Source organism: Emydura macquarii, unplaced genomic scaffold (genome assembly GCF_026122565.2).
Source record: "Emydura macquarii macquarii isolate MOO-44397 ecotype Brisbane River unplaced genomic scaffold, CSIRO-AGI_Emac_v2 contig_2897, whole genome shotgun sequence".
NCBI classification, from domain to species: domain Eukaryota; kingdom Metazoa; phylum Chordata; order Testudines; family Chelidae; genus Emydura; species Emydura macquarii.
In genome coordinates this window covers 44,361,828-44,379,496 of record NW_027133034.1, presented here as the reverse complement: position 1 = coordinate 44,379,496, position 17,669 = coordinate 44,361,828, and the positions used below count along the sequence as shown (strand labels likewise).

Sequence of the window (17,669 nt, the reverse complement as noted above, 5' to 3'; positions counted from 1 at the left end):
CTGTCCATTGCCTTAGCTCTGTCTCCCTTGTCCAACTCTGGCCAGTGAAGAGGTGGAGCAGTGTGCATGCTTCCTATGGGCATTGGGGAGCTTTGAGAGGCACTGTGCTTCTGTGAGGCAGAATGATTCTGATGCATCCACTGGTATGGTTCAGTTGTGCGCTGTCGCCATTTCAGGTTTGTGCCTAGATGGCTTGCTCTCTCTCTCTATGGTTTTGTACTGCTACCCGTCACCATAGTATCCAACCATCTTCCATGGAAACCAGATTGGCAATAACAGAGTCTCTAGTGGTCCTCAAAGCATTTTTGGCTCTTTTCCCTTTCTGGGTTGCAGAAATCTCTGCCTGGGTACTTTGCTTTTATGTCATGAGGGAGGGAATGGTTGATATTGTGAATAACGTTCTGATTATGGTGGAAAAGTATTATTAAATAAGAAAGTCTTGCAGCATTTCCTAAATGTGATAAGATTTGGGATTCATCTGTTTTCCTCTGTGTAAGCGTTTCGGGCTCCGTGGGAGGCCACAGTGGCTTCCTTCAGGGGAATAACTCGCTCTTGGCGAGAGATCAGTCTAGGCAATTCGCCCTCCGACAGGGCGAGTGAGCAAGGAGCCTATCGCTCCAACCCCTAGGCAGGGTGAGCAGGTGGATCGCTCAGGCCTTCAGGCAGGGCGAGCGAGCAAGGAGTCTATCGCTCCAACCCCTAGGCAGGGTGAGCAGAGGCGGATCGCTTAGGCCCTCAGGCAGGGCGAGCGAGCAAGGAGTCTATCGCTCCCACCCCTAGGCAGGGTGAGCAGAGGCGGATCGCTCAGGCCCTCAGGCAGGGCGAGCGAGCAAGGAGCCTATCGCTCCAACCCCTAGGCAGGGTGAGCAGGTGGATCGCTCAGGCCTTCAGGCAGGGCGAGCGAGCAAGGAGTCTATTGCTCCAACCCCTAGGCAGGGTGAGCAGAGGCGGATCGCTTAGGCCCTCAGGCAGGGCGAGCGAGCAAGGAGTCTATCGCTCCAACCCCTAGGCAGGGTGAGCGGAGGAGGCAACAGCTTTCGGCGGAGTCAGGAGAGCAATTCTCCTGGGTTGGCTAGGGCAAAGGGGAAGGGGAGGGGGACGCAGGCCCACCCGTCTCCACTGCGTCCCAGCCCAGGGCCCTAGCAGTGGCAGAAGTGGCTGCCACTGTGCCGGTGGGGCTCCCGCCGCAACAGACTGGCAATACGGCGGACTCAGCCACAGGCCGTGGCTGTCCCTGGGCTACTTCCTCCCCCTGACCCTAGTACCTGCTGCGTCCATGTCCCAAGGGTAGTCCACCTGGGGTAGCGTTGTTAGTCCTTCCTCGTCGACCGGGGGTAAGGCAGGAAACTCCTCCTCAGGGGGCAGCTCCTCCAGGTCGTTGTAGGAGGGGAGCGGGTCGGCCTCAGGCAGCTCCTCCAAGTCCTGCCCCGCTGCAGGGAGGGGCTCGGCGGCCGGCAGTTCCTCCAAATCTGGCCCGGCCTCCGGGGGTGTCCGCCACTCGGGCTGCTCTGGGGTCTCGGCCCAGTCTGGTGGTCCCAGAGCACGGCCCCGGGCTCGGGGTCGGGGTAACTCGGCCCAGTCGTGCTGGCCGGGTTGCCTTGTCCAGCTCCTCGAGGGCCCTATCCAATCCCCGGGCCCAGGTGGGGCCGGGGTTCGTCGGCGGCGGCTAGGCTCCGGCCTAGGCCTCTGTTGGCGGGGCAGCACGTCTGCCTCTGCCGGCAGTCTGGGCCCTACTGAGCTCAGGGGCCAGGCTTTTGTATTTCCCCTTCTTGTTGGGGCTCCGCCCCGGGGCTGCCAATTGGCCTGGCCGGGTGGCCCTATCACGGCCTGGGTCCCCTTTTGCCGGGAAGACTCTGGGGCAGGGTGGGAATTGGGCCAATCAGAGCTCTCGGGCCCTTCCCCAGGCTCTGGCTCCGTGGGAGGCCACAGTGGCTTCCTACACTCTGGAAGTTCATTCTGTAGCCAGATCCCCTGATCCTTTTGAAGACTATAATCAAATCCTTAAATGGGCAACAGGGAAGCAGACAGGAGCCTTTGGAAGGAGTGGAGCACAGGACTTATCTGCTCATGGCTGCTTAAACAGTGGAGGAGGTTGCAGTGGTTCGAGCCCTTGGAATGCTTTCACTTTCAACTTCCTGTACAGTAAAATACAATAATCCAGACTGGAGGTAACAGATGTATAGATCATTGTGGCCAAGTCCTTGTTCAGTAGGAAGGGGCAGAGTTTTTCAAGTGAGCTACCTAGACAGCTGAAAAATCTTATTTTATCTGCAAAATGGGGCAATATATAATTCTTGCCTACTTTCTATGTAGACTGTATGCTCTTTGCGGGCAGGGACCATCTACCACTCTGAGTTTGTCCAGTGCCTAGCACAATGAAGCCCCATTCTTGGCTGGCTCTTAGGCACTACCCTAGTAAACACATTAAATAATAACAACACTGTATCTCAGAAGGGTCTTGTGAGACTTAATCAAGATTATCACTTGAAATGGACTAGATAAAGTTTAAAATTTAAAAGTATTGCAGGACTGGGAAGAATGAAAAAAGCAGTAGAATATTTTGAGCTTGGAACTAGATAAAAGTAATGCCTAGATCTAGAGCAGGTCAATTTATTTGTTTCGATTAATACTAATTGAAACTCTTTATCTCAGTTCATGAGTTGTTCACAAACAAGTCTTATTTATAGGCATTGGCCAAAGTGTTTGGACTAAATAATGTTCAATCTGTGGGTTGCTGGTAAAGTGTTCTCATTGATTATTTGCTATTCAGTATTTGTGGTATGTGATTAGTAACCTAAGGCACCTGGTATTGTTTCTGCTCCCCAGTTGGATGACTGCTATTCATCATTCACCTGTTTAAAGTTTCAACCAGTAGATAATGTATAATGCACTGTTTTACTAAAAGATTCAAAGCTTTTAGGATTCACAGTCATTTCCCTGTACGCCCTACAGTCATTTGCAAACTCAGCAATAATGCATGATATGACTGAAACAGAGTTAACTAAGCCCATTTATTTATGAATAGTGGTGTATCACTTTTTTCATTATTCAATCAGCTTTGCATAGAACTGGAAAGGCACAGGAATTTCCTATTGGTGTTGGATATTAATATTTATATCAATGTGCTTTCGAAAGTTTCCATTTTCAGAGTAATTCAGGGGTTTCGCCATGCTGTTTCATCACAAGCAGTAACACAGCTAAAACACCCCAATGTGCTTTGAAAATGTATACTTTACTATTGAAGTTATTGCACAAAAGAGGTCTGTCTCACGATCTTATGCTCTACAGCCAAAGCAATAAGGAAGCATAGTATATGGCAAAATATTGTTTTGCTCTAGTGAATGTTAAAATTTCAAGTTAGTAGTTTTGGTAGGATTGGTTTTTTGGCGAGTAAAGAAGAGTTATAAGTTTTCACTTTTATGGTGCTCTGTGGCCTGTACTCTGTGTTGCTCTTTCTCACAGGCTCTCATCCAAGCATCTGTCTAGGGACAATTAGGCAAGTATTCATTTTGAGTATACATTATGAGGCAATTAAATAAGAGCTGCTCTCCTCAGAGAGGAGGCAAAGTGAGATCTAGGACATTAATTACTGGGATGTCATGAGAAGCTACAGTGATGCGAGTCATCTGGTTCCAGCATAAACTTGCAGCCAAACTGCAAATTTACGGCAACCTAATACCATCAATGTAGATTCTGTGATGGCTTGTCACTATGCAAGCATGTGTGTGTGTGTAAGAAAGGGGAAGAGAGAGAGAATATGCCTTAGTTAAGTTTAGAGAACAGAAGCGATATCCTTCTTAAAAATCTTCAGAGCAGACATGGCAGCTCTTTTTAAGCAAATGAGGTAGCTCTCATTAATACTCTTAAAATAAAAACTAGATGCTATTGAAACATCCTGTTGCCTTTGGTTTCATTGCTGGTTGAAAATCTATGCCATAAAAATGCTGTTAATAGGTGTGCTGAATGTTCTAAATTGCTTTATGCAGAAGTGAGAAATTAGAGATTGGACCAGATTAAATAAATCCAGTGCAAATCCAGAGTAATTCCATTTATCTCAATGCAGTTACTCTGGATTTATCCCAAATGTAGCTCAAAATCTAGCTCAGCTGTCTAGCCTTTCTGAATAGACTTTTTTAAATTGTTGAATACATTTCTGTTCTCCAAATCTCATTCTTTAAAATAAACATGTTTGAGTGGTACCATTTCTAATTAGCCTGGAAGAACCTGCTGCTACTATAGAATGTTCTCATTGCTGTTGTTTTATAGCTAATAATAAATTATTGATTTCCCTTATCCCCCAAAAAATAAAAGTTCTCGTTTGAATGTATCCTAGAACTGTAGCTAACTGAGAGCTCAGTTGCCTGATACAGTTTAGTTAATCAGTTTGAATTGCGCATGGTTGGGGTAAGAGGGTCACAATGCAGGTAAAAAATGATGTGATTTATTATTATTTTGATTTCATGGTTTTTAAGTCAATTTCATATTTTTGGGATCTTATTCATGATTTCTAAGTGCTTGGGTCAGGCAATATTGTAATAAACAAGTAGATCGGACAGACAGGGTGAAGCTAAATGGTGAAGGGTCTTAAAGGCAGACAAGAAGTTCATATTTGATGGAGTAGAGGAGGGCAAGCCACTGGAGGGAGGGGATGATGTGGCTGGAGTATCAAGTCAGAAGGATTATCATAGCAGCAGCATTTTGCATGCACTTAAAGAGGTCAATATGGCTAATGAAGATACCAAAGAAGGGGATATTATATTGGTCAAGACATGAGATGATGAGGGCTTGAGCAAGAATCTTGCAGTCTGTAGAGGCAGGAATGGATGAATCTTAGAAATGTTGTGAAGGTAGAAGTGGCAAGATTAGGACATGACCTGGACATGTGGATCTAGAGAGAGGAATAAATTGAAGATGATGCTTAGATCGTAGGTCTGGGCGACTGGGAACATGATGGAGTTATCCACTACGTCTAAGCAATCAGGCAAATGAGAAGGTTTGAGAGGCAAAATCAAAGCTCCGTTTTGGCCATGTTGAGCTTAATTTGCTGGCTGGACATCCACCAGGAGATGCAGTTGGAGAGGTCAGAGGAAAACCATGAGAGGACAGAGTCGCAGAAGTCAATGAAGGACAGGACTTTAAGAAAATAGGGAGTAGCTAATAGGGTCAATGGACAAGGAAAGAACAAGGAGGATGAGGATAGATGCCCTGGCCTGAAAAAGTTCATTGGGGACCTTAGTGAGACCATTTTCAATTAAGTGGAGAGGGAGGAAGCTGGATGGGAGAGGGTGAAGGATGGAATTGAAGGAGTTTGTCTGGCTTTTAAGTATTGTATTTGTTTTGCACTAACATAAATAATAATATAAAATGGTTGTTGCTATACTTTAACCTTTACTGTATATCTGGAGTGTATGGAAATAAATAGGCAAAGTATTTCATAAACTTGATGGGTCAGAAGAGCCCAGACTAGTTTTTCCTGATCTGAGTCTCACTGAGAGAAAAATGGTTCTGTTCTGTTTGTGTTGCTATTGGAACAAAACTGCTTTTATTCACTATAAATTATTGTTAACAGATAGCTATTGTAAGAAACATGCTGCAGCCCAAGTTTAAATCAAAATATTTAATAACCTGACTATGCTAGTGGAGCTAATATGTTACAGAAAGAATCTAAATGCACTCTTTATTTTATTTAAATGACTGGAAGCAGTTTTCTCTAAAACCTGCAGAGTAGCAAGAGAATGAATACATTTAACAGGCATTCCATGAAACTCATTCCCTTCGCAGGGATGGATGTGTGCATTACAGCTGGACAGATTGTTTCTAATTGATGGGTAGGAAGTTAAATCCGTTATTCATGTTTGGTCTGGATACATGCAGAATAGCTTCAGCAGAATGGAAACTGCAGATTTAGTCTGTAGCTTTACTGGGTCAAATTAATTGCTAACTTATTCCACAAGAAGCCTGTATGAAATCAGTGGCCCCGAGGCCTGAGTACAGCTGAGCTGTGCTTCAAATCACCTTGATGATCCCCTGGGTCTCTGATGCAAGTTAAAGCATTCTCAGAGTTGCTCTAACTTATTACATGCTGCTTTCTTTCGGGCATACCTGGCTAGAATAAGGGGATAGCATAAGAACCATTGTGGTGGCTCAATGCCTCCATAAATTGTTGGCAGCAAAGAACATTCTCATGAGACTGAAACCACCACTGGCAGGGAGGAACTGGAAGTGAGGGGAAAAGTGAAGTGTCCATAGTCTGAAAGGTGAATGAAAAAAGAGGCAGTGAACTGGGAGGGATATGCACTGGGGTTAGGGAACTGGGGGTCATGGAGCTGTGCTGCCTGTTCTTGGAATGAGGAATAACTTTTTGAATTACTGTGCCAGCTCTGGTTTTCAGAAACATTAGCTACAGGGAGCTGCTTGCAGGAAATGTAGACAAGTGATCTCTAAGATGATTTGAAACATTTTGCAAATTCACTGCTCAGCTTTCACTCCTGTTAGGTTGGACATGAAAAGCAAGGAATCCTGAAAGTTGACAAATATTCGTACTCAGAGATCTGGTGGTTTTATCTTAATATGAAACCAGGGAGTGAGAGGGAATAGCTTGGCAAACACAGAAGAAAATAGTACTTTAAATGGCTGTTTCCCTCCCACCCTGAAGAATTCTCCATAGTGATTTAATTAAATTAGAGCTGGAACCTGGCTCCACCATCTTTGAGATTTAGTGACTTTAATATCTAGAACTAAACTTTACCGCTGGCCCTATTTGCATTGTGGGGCTGAACCAAAATCCTGGATCTGAACACTGTAAACTGTGGTGAAGTTTTGATCTTGAGCCAATCTTTGTGGGTCAGACTAATTCAAATATATCTTTCTTCCTGAATTCTCCATCTAGGAAAGACTGTGGAATTCTCTGCAAATCGTATTTGTTTAAAGAAGCCTAGAAATGTTAGTGGGTGAAGAAACTGTCTTCAAGCCAAACCCAAAGCAACTCTTCAATCTGACAAATCCCTGAGTTAATTACATTCTCCCTATGATAGCAAATGGGGATTATTTTTAAGGGCTCGCTACTCACCGAGTAAGCTTTTCTAAGTTGAAGCAGTATATTGTATATGGCAAAAGAAACTCCTGCATAATATGGGAACCTACTGTCTGGTCTACATTAATCAACATCAGAAAGGGACAAATAGCTTCAGCGAGACAGGGGAGGAATAGATTCCGCCTGGGTTCCTGGCAACAGGCACATATCTCCTGGAAACCCAGACACAGGATCCTGATGTACAGGGTGCCCCAGGGAGAAGTCTGTGGCTGCACAAAACATCGGAGACCTCCCTGCTGCCGTGGAAGGCGCCAAAATGCAGTTAATATAGCCCAGGAAGTGGGCAGCAGTGGCAGAAAGGGAATATATGGGTGATGGGGGGATGTACGCTTTGAGGTAGGTCCATAGTTTGTTCTGTCTTTGTACTGTGCATAGCACAATGGAGTATGTGCTATGGTAATGCAAATAAATAATAATAAGGACAGGTGGGAATACCACCACTTGACATTTCTTTGGGTATATCACTCCTGGGGCACAGGCATGTCAGCTGCTTGTGGTACCCATAAATTACATCTCCCTGTGCCTGCTTGTGCGACTGGCTCACCATAGCTCTCCATTTCCAGTCCATTAGAACCACCTCCATTGCCAAAACCAGAGAGTTGGTTCAGCTTTTCCAAATTATTGTGATTTATTATTTAAGCACAATGAAAAATATCAACACTATCAGGCTAAAATGAAATCCGTTTATAGTTCACAGGCTTAATCAGAATTTTTCTTACCACTCTTGCTAATTACCAAGCACAATTTGTGTTCAGACAAGGGCTGGTTCACTTGCAGTCCATCTTCTTGTCCTGCAGTATATGTGCAAGTCATAGCGACCAATTCATCCATCGGAGACATGGGCACAACTGTCACCGACTTTAAATAGGAGGCTGCTTTCAGTAGATATTTCTCTACTGTGTCTAAGGGATGATCTGGTCCCATGACACAGATTGTGTGATGTTACAATTAGTTGCAAAGTTATGCATTGTGACTCCATGAATATAAAACTATGGGTTAATTGGAGAATCAGGCTGAAAGGAAAACAAGGCAATGAGTAATACTGGAAAATTAAAATGTCTGTCATGGTCAGGGCATGTGAAAATTCTGAAGCCACTGTCTCTCTCTCAAAAGTATGCTGGCTTCAATTTTCAAAAGGGAAAATGTTGGTTTTCCTTGATTTTAGGATGCCTAACTTGAGACATCCTAAAGGACCAAGATTTTTTCAGAAGGCACTTTCTGAACATTAGCCCCACCTCGATGTCTGAAGTTGGCACCCAAAAGCTGAGTTGCCCAAACTGCCTAGTTACTTTGAAAATTTAGGCTGCAAAGAGTACAAGTGGGCTGAGGCCTGTCATGGGCCAGTATTTGTAAGAGACAACCAAGGCCTGAAATGAGACACAAAGAAGAGGAAAATACCCCTCAACACTGATTCCTTTTCTATAATCTCCTAGATGTAGTCAGACTTAGTGGGCAAAACCAGCTCTAACACTTGTTGCAGGATTTTTTTTTCAGCTGTTGTCATTCATGTTTAGCCATTCTCTGATTTGCTGTTGAATCTGTCTGTCAGCTATTCTTCTCCTCTCAACTTCCAGCAACACCCATTACAACATCTGTGTAATAACTTAACCTTTCCCATCTTTAACAACAACATTTACAATATCAAAAGTAGAGCTGGTCAGAAATAAGGGAAGAAATCAAATTTTTGTTTCCAATTTTCATAAAAAATTCCATGTTGTAGAAATTTTCCAATGATCTTTAATTAAATATGCAGCAGCATTAAATGTTCCCCTCTACAAACATGCACAAAATATAAAGGCAAGTACTGAGTAAAACAAGTAACTTTTTTGTGTTGTCTTCCTAACTGGGCATATATAATTTGGGGGCACTGACTAGCTCTGGCTGTGGGAGAGAAAACAAATGAAATAAAAGTAATATAAGACCCCTCAGAATAATATCCAAGGGCCAAATCCTTCTTCCAATAAAGTGATAACATTTTCAAGCTAATATGTTGTAAGTTAGAGCTGGTTAAAGAACCTCCCTCCCTCAAACAATCTACAACTAGTTTAATGGAAAATTTCAAAATTGTTTTTAAAGAGTTCATTTTTTATTTTTTATTCCCCCCCCCCCCCCATTTTAGTACAGAACACTATAAACATTATCAAAATGGCTATTGGAGATTTTCATTTACCAACAATCCAGATTTTTATAGATGAAAAATGTCAGTAGCTATTGTCAGAATGTTTCTGATACAAAATTTCTTTAAGCATCATAATGTGTTTTGTAAAAAACAAAATTTGGCAGTGTTGACATATTTTGTGCAAAATATTATTTTAAATAGGGTCATATTTTGACAAAATCCATTTGAAGCGAGCTCAAGCATAAATGCTTTTGTTCCAAGTTTGCTCCATTGTGAAAGTTGTGTTGTTATTTCTTTAAATCCCAATGCTGCAGATGCAGAAGACATCTGTCTTGATAGACATGATTGGGACAAATACTGCAAATACGCCACCTGACTCATCTCTGACATGAGAGTGAATTTGTTCAAGATTTACCACAAACAATGGCCAAACAGGTATCACTCTGCTTAATATTCTGAGTTGACACAATTCTAAATTAAGGCCCACTTTTGTTGAGATACATGCATCATGTATCTGCAAGAGAAAGAAGAATCAGGACCAACCTATTCTCATGTGGAAGAGAACCGGCCAGTGCAAACAAAAGAGAAAGTAAAATCTGGCACCAGACAGACGCAGGATCCAGTAACTGAAACCAGTGGCACCACATGAATCCTCTGACTAATCTTATCTGAAAGATCTGAGACTGAGTTACAAATAAAAACAAAATCTAATGAGAAGATTCAAGGGATTTTGTAACCAAAATAGCTGATGCAAAGGAAAATGTGAACTACGTACAACCTCAGTATGTAAGGACACAAATACTAAGGAAGTGTACAACAGCTGAGACACTTATACATCCTGTGTGAATGTTGCCCTAACATGGGACCAACCAAAACCACTAAAATCCTGTAAGACAAAAAACAGACTAAAGAGTTGTGTAAATTGACAGCAGTGTGAAATGCCTTACTGTTTCAAATGCAAACCTCATCTATTATTACCCAAAACACATCTTATTACAATTTTTTGTTGACATGTTAGGAACATTTTCCTTCACTGAACGTTGTGCTACCAACACACTACACTCTGGTACTTCACCTCCCCAGAACCCTACTTGCACCTAGTGGAACAACACTACATGCAATTCTGGCTTATTTTGAAGGCTGGGAATAAGAAATTCCACGGAAAATTAAACCGGTGGGGGTGTGGGAGGAAGGGAAAAGGGTTGGATGTAATGTGTTAAGAAATTCCTAGCAAAATAGTGCAAGGGAGAAAAATAAATGAGAATGAAAATGCCCATGTGTGCCCAGGGACCTTCTAATAATTCCAAACACTAACATCCAGTCAATCTAATTTTCAGTTTGACCATGTCCAGACTGGAAAGGAAATCAAGGTACTGTCTATGCAGAAGATATATCATACATTTTTATTCTTATTCTGATTTACAACACCAGCTTGCCAATTAAAAAGTCAGAAAGTACCTCACCACCACTGGACAGCAGCCCCAGTGTTTGAAGACAGAGTTATCTGGATTTGAGAAAGAATGAATATGATTAATTCTAATGGCAAAGAAATCCAAGATCAGAACAGATAAGGCATCCATTGCACTACTCCAATTTACAGTGTGTGTGTATGTGTGTGTGCATTACAGTAAAATATAGAAAGCCTTTTGCTTATGTTGCCATTCCAGAACCTGAGAATCTATAGAAAATACCTGGGCAAACAGCAACTTCTGAATATTTTAGTCAGGAGAATCAATATACTATTAATAGGCCATTTTGTTAGCCTATAAACCTCTTGCTTTAGGCTGATGTATTTTACGTTTCTATATTTATGCTGAAGGTCAGCTTTAGCCAGTTAACATGATAGTCCAGTGGAAACATAAACTGGGCTGCACGTATCATCAGTTGATAGAAGCCTTTGCCTATTTAGTTCTTAGGGATAATCACTAACTGCACAACCCTTAAGACACGAGGAATCTTGCTGTTTCTCTCCAATCCATTCAGCTTTGGGATAACATGGCTCTTTCATGGACTAATAAGCCAAAGCTTCATTTTAGAAAATGCTACTGTATTTCAAGGAGTTTTCTTCTTGATGTTAATCATATATTTCAGGCTACCACACTGAGAGCAAACTAGAACAGGTTCCACATCAACTCTCACACGGTTAAATGGATTGACAGTCCCTTGAATTTGGGTCCTGCTGCATCATATGAATCCTATTTCATGCCAAACTGGAAAAGTCAGTCAGGGATGAATAAGTAACATCTAGCTTTCAGGGAGGATAAGGCTGCTGACACTATTATTGAACCCACATAGGCTATAGTTTGTGTCTGTACCCTCCTGCATATTGTACAAACATCCTTTGATTACCTAATTGGCTACCTGACTGAGAGAGTGCTTCTCTCCCTGTGCCACATTGCCAATCCTGAGATGACCAAAGGTCCTGGAGCTTGAGCCTGTTGGCATAAACAATGCGGGGCTGCTGGGGAGGCCTTCTCTGTGAGGGCCCCATTGTGATGAAATTTGATCTCCTCCTTGTTCAGACAGAGCCCAAATCTGATGACCTTTAGGGCATGTTGCAAAGCTCACCTTTCCCCCCCCCAGGCATACACAAGAGGTGGTGAGGAGAAAGTGTGAGTGGGGAGATGTGGAATTGTTCTGAGGGGTGGGGGAATCTGTGCCGGGTTATCTTCCATTGCTGCACTTGTATTTTAGCTTATGCAAAGGGTACCTAGAGTATGTGGATGGGCACTTTTTGTTTAGCATTTCTATCAATCAAAAATAAATAAATACATAAATCTCCACACATCTAGCCATAAACTGTAATGCTGGCTTATCTCTTATCCTTCAACAAACCATATTTACCTGCGCACCCACTTACCTGTCTTCCATTAGAAAATTGAAGCTGCCTCACACGAGAAACAGAAACCAGGTCTCAACTGCAATTATGATTTGGCTGAATGTTATCAACAAACCCAGCATTAAAACCTGATTTTGAACACTTATTTTAACAAAAATATCTACAATGGCCAACTATACAATGGCAAACAAAAATTTTAAATTGGCCTTTTAGAGGGTTGTTGTGGTTTGCTTCCTCCCCGCCCCCACATATTACCGGTATTTGCCCAGCTCTGCTTCCAATGCAAATTCCTCTATTTCATCAACATGCAGTGATTAGTCTTCCCATCTCCCTGAAATGCCTGATGAATCCAAATGAACCTCAGATCTATTGGTAGGCAGTAGAATTATTGCAAAAACCCTTCCAGGGTTGTGGACATGTGTTCTTTTGACTCCCCCACCATCTTACTGAAAAATAAACTACTGTACTTTATGGCTTATTTTGTCTTCGTCAAAAAAAAGCTCTGCTCCCATCTCAGGAGAATTATACAATAGCAGTTTGATCCTGACCTTTCTAGCTTTTTCTTGAATAATAGATGAAAAGTGGACAGTGAGAAGTGGCCTGTACTCCATAATTTGTGTCTCAGGCACAATCTAATGACTATCTGCTTCTATTCAAAACAACTGTAGCAGCAAAGGTTAAGGTAAACAGGTTTAGCAAATTACCTCTTAATCAACTCCAGTTATAATTTACTGCTATTCTGTGAAAGCCTGTGCCTGCAAACCATTGCTATTTGTTGAGTTTTCTCCTCTCTAATAAATACTGTGTGATAAATACATTCTCCTGCAGTGCAACATCATATAAACATCAAACATAAATAAAATATGATCAAATAAATTTGTGTCTAACACTATCACAGTAGAATGCTCCAAGCCCCTCTTGTACCAACCACAGAAACAAAAGAACACATCTTTTCCTAAATTTTCTACCCTTTGTGTTAAGTTTCTGGAAAAAAAATAAGATGGAGTCACAAGAGGAAAGAAAAGTAATGAGAAAGGAAATGACAAAGAAGAGACTGGCCAGATTTTCAAAGTTAGACAAAGATTGCATGCATACATATATGCATGCAAATGCCTGCTGTGGACATGTAAATCAAATGTTTGTGCATGCATCTGCTCATACATTTGCACAAATCAACTCATTTTTAATGATCATTTTAGAACATGACATAAATTGTTTCCCACAAAAGTGAAGGGAAATAACACTGAAAATAAAGAGTTGCCTGAAATGTTTGCAATGGGATCTGAAATTGCACAAACTAGTCTAGTTTTGGGTTTTGTTACAAGCTCAAACCTCAGACCAGCTTAATCAAAACATTTACTAAGGTACATGAAACTTGGAGCAAACCTGAGACCAATTCTGAAAAACCCTGAGTTGACTTATGTTTCTGTATCAAAATAATGAGAAAGTCTTAGTTTACGCATGGCTTTCTTGTAAAACAAGTGAAAAAGTCAGTGGTTTCAACTGAGTTGCAGGCTGACATTTACATTTTTTCTGAACCCAAAACTTGAAGCAAATATTGGAAGATGTGAACCAAGGGCAAATAGAAACAAAAGAAACTGCATGAACTCCTCCAGTAGGAATTTACAGCTTCATATAGCTGTGCTAGCTTCAGACTGACATGGTGAGGGGAATAGAATTAGGTCACCAAATCTGTGAACCCCAAGTAATCTAAAATATGAAACTAAACTCACATCAGAATCTAGGTCATTCCAATGTCACTTACCGACTCCAAAATAGCAGACCATCCAAATGTCAGTAGCTAGAATACTAAAGACCTGTCTTAGGTTTAACACTGAATACCTTTCTCTGGACTGCTACAGACCCTGTACAACATCTCAACGATTCAAACACTTTTTTACTAACTCAAGAGTCATTCTGCACCGCCCCATTGTCACCCAGACATCAATGACTCCTATCTGTTGTCACACCAAATGAAGCAAATAACTCAAATATGTCCAGAATAGAATCCAGGATTACCCAAAGCCTAGACTCTACTTTGCCCAGACATACACAAAGACATCTTTATCCTTAAGATAATGAATCTGGGCTTAATAGTTTGTACTCTACAACCTATTTATATTTAAATTGGCCAGTCTTTCAGAGATAGTCACAAAATACCTAGGTAGAGAAGGCTGGGCACTAAAGCTGTCACCAAATGGCTACACCAGAAACTTACAAACTATGATGCTGAACACCATCTCATAAGACTCTGGAAATATCAGTCAGCCAATTTATTACGATATATACACTTCGGACAAACAACAGGCTGGGTTTTTTTTGGAGTCTTCAAAATCTCCTTTCTATTAGAGGGCACATTTGCACTTGCTGCTGGCTCTTTGATTTGCTCCATTTTACATGTGTTTTTTTTGTTAGGTTGGCTGTTATGTTTTTAGTGAAACTAGATTGTAAATCCAAGACTTTACAGAATGGTTGGATTTTTCTCAAGCCATTGGTGTTCAAGCCAATAAGTAAGTGCCTTGGAGAACAGGCCAAATTAGTTCAATTAGCATTAAATAAAAACAAGTGTCTGAGACAAATTGAGAGGACAAGGAAATTCACAATTAAAAATTAAATTTGAGCCACCAAACAATGCAATATTAATAAAGAAGAGCCAGATGGTATTCTAGGAATTTGTGATGTGCTTTCACGATTATAAGTGAATTTTTATGCTTGTATGGCTTTGTCTCAGATCATGCACTGAATGATACAGTAATGATGCTTGGTATGAGCATTTATTTCCTTTTAATAAATTTTAGCTGATCATTTTATTTCTATAAATACTGTTATTATGTGAAATGACATCATTAGAATATGTAATTATGTCACTCACCAATGCAGTGGAAGTTCTGTGGCCTGATGGCTCTATATTTGCTCTGCCTGAATACAGCTCATGATGCCAACCTCTAAATGTTTGGTTGCTGCAAAATACTACATCAGGCTTTCTGAATTGCCCATCCACCAATGCAAATCTGGTTGCTGCTTCTGTTTCCTTATATGGCATTTAGCAAGACAGAATGTTAAGGAAACCCCAGTATACACATTCAAGGAGCCTCCATGTGTTCTTCTGCAGAGCTGGGATCTTGCTGGCTGATTTGGTTAGCTCCTTTTGGTTAGACAGGAGAAAAGTATCCTGTGTACAGTTAATGTGATTCAGAGCAAGGCTATTCAATAGGGCTCACTTCTATTGGCAGAGGCAGGAGATTTAACAGGGAGTATATGAACACTCTAATTTGGCTGGTGACATCATTGCAAAGATGAAGAATGATCAGGATGTATCTTTTCCAAACTCTGAGTTTCTCAAAATGATGGAATTAAAAAGCTCCCTCCCCTTACGTCCGTTTTATGAAATTATTCACATTAGAGTGCTCCCATCCTTAAATTCAGTGTCATGTTGTAAATAACAGTTACTCATCTGTTGAGGAAGGAGAGCCTATCTGAGAGAGCCACATCTCTCTAGAGCTTGGAGTCATGTAAAACAATTATTTAATAAGCTTTTGCTCAGTGGCTGGATGGAAACTGTTTGAAATGGGACTCACTCAGCAGCTTTATGTGCTACTCAGTGTCTTGTTTTTACATTGCCTTTGGATTAAACGCTAATACAATTCACACGATATATGGCTGTATGCAGTTTTATTTCACACGGAAGTGAAAATATTTTGGTTGGCTACTATGGATTGCTATTTGGATCAGCAATGCCAGATGGGGTACTGGAAGGTTGCATTTACTATGAGAAAGAGTTTATTACATCTTCTTTTGCACAGGTTGCCTAACTCACAAAGGCTGAAATTGACCTCTTTGCAAATGGTACATATACGGCCCTGTTCATCTCTTACTTACCTTTCGGGCCTGTTCCTGTTCCCATAAAATCAACAGGGAAAATTGTCATTTGTTTCAGGTCCTTAATATAGTACTTAAGTGAGGTCTAGAGTCCAAGACTTTTAAAATTTTACCTGTGCTGTAGGGTGAATCCCACTGAATAACACTGAGTTTCTTTAAAACAAACTGACCATTCCTGCATAACAAGCATTGGAAGTGATGCAGTGGAATAGTGGAGTTTCTCTGTACTGGGTGAATTTCATCCTGCGTTATTCTCAGTATAAAGATATACTTCCTTTCTGAACAAGACAGCTAGGTGCATCGTTGAGGTTTTAAGCTTGCTTGAAAGGATTTTAAAGAGGAAGTTCATCATCTGAATCTGAACTGTTTGCTGATATTTTAAGCAGATACACATGTGGTCCCCATTTTGTTAACTGTGAACTGTGCATGCTATGCTTTGTTCAGAATTTCCGATGTACAGCAACTGTGTAGTCTGTTTTCACTAACACTACCTGTTGTGATACTATATTCTCTTCCACAAGATTCTTAATTTGTGGTGCTAGCAGCTCCTGTGAAAACCAGCCATTAAAATATTAAAATAATGTAATATTATTAGTAAAGTTACGATAAAGGGAAATTTTTAAATAGCTTTTATGATGAAGGAGGAAAAATGACTCAGTTTTGGGTACATGGTAATGAACTCAATCACTCAAAGATTTTATTCAGCGTGTTATGTTTTGATCCAGTTCTAGGGGCATGCAGTGTTTCATTGCCCCTAAGATAAATAACTCTAGTATCTTCAGTTGTCCCTCATAACAAGCTTTTAATTGCTGGAAGAAATACTTTAAATATCCCTTACCCCCAGGTGATGGTCATGCTTTCTCTCACAATATGTAAAACACTCACTGGTTAAGTTTGGCTAATGATAATAATAATAAAAGATTAAAACATATTTAAGGTGGGATTTTCAAAAATGCCTATGCCGTAAACATACAATGGGACTTGTGTTCCTAAGTCACTTAGGGCATGTCTACACTGTGTTTTAGTTCACACAAGAGGGGTGTAAATTCTACTGCCCATGGGGGTGTTGTGCACTAACTGTCCCATGCAGACCCTCATGGCATGCATTAAAAGTTCTGTAGTATGCATTAGTTCATGCAGTTGCCTTCCCTTTTCTATCCTCTTTCTTACTGTTAATAATCAATTCTCCATTAAATAAATGAAGCCTTATCATTGTGAAGCAGAGTGGATTAAATCAATGGGCTATACTTATTGCAGCACAAGAGGATTTGGATCTCTATATTTCAATGAGTTTCCATGACCTTTAGATTCCATGTTTGTGGTTTGATGGAACACAGATCTTTAATTTTAGCATATCATATTGGCACAAACATTTCCTTAGTTTTCTTTAATAGATCGTGCTTTTTTGCATCCAACACTTTTCTAATGATGCTGTCAACTTTAAAAGCATGAGAGAATTAAATTAAACAAGATCTTTCTGTTCTTTAAAACTTTGAGTTTGAACTTTCTAACTTTGCATTCTCTCCTGTCTCAACTGATTTAGCCAGAAAAACAAACAAAAATCCCTTTGCCTTTACCATCAGCCAAACACAATGGAATAGAACACAACCCGATATATGAATAGTTACTATCTAGTTGTAATGTAAAGTTTTGTATGCTGAAGAATCACAAAACAGCCTTTTGAATTTTCTTAATAAATGTTTCCCTTTTATTTGTAATCACAGAAAGAAGATTCCCAG

General features: G+C 40.9%; 1 long non-coding RNA gene across 1 annotated transcript; it reads right to left on the bottom strand.

Moving 5' to 3' along the window:
• Positions 1 to 10,626: 10,626 nt before the first annotated feature.
• On the bottom strand, positions 10,627 to 12,667 carry LOC137166862 (uncharacterized). The gene is made up of 3 exons (XR_010923848.1): positions 12,600 to 12,667; positions 12,073 to 12,147; positions 10,627 to 10,716 (listed from the first exon to the last, which is right to left on the bottom strand). It is a non-coding gene; the product is annotated as an uncharacterized lncRNA (long non-coding RNA).
• Positions 12,668 to 17,669: the final 5,002 nt, after the last annotated feature.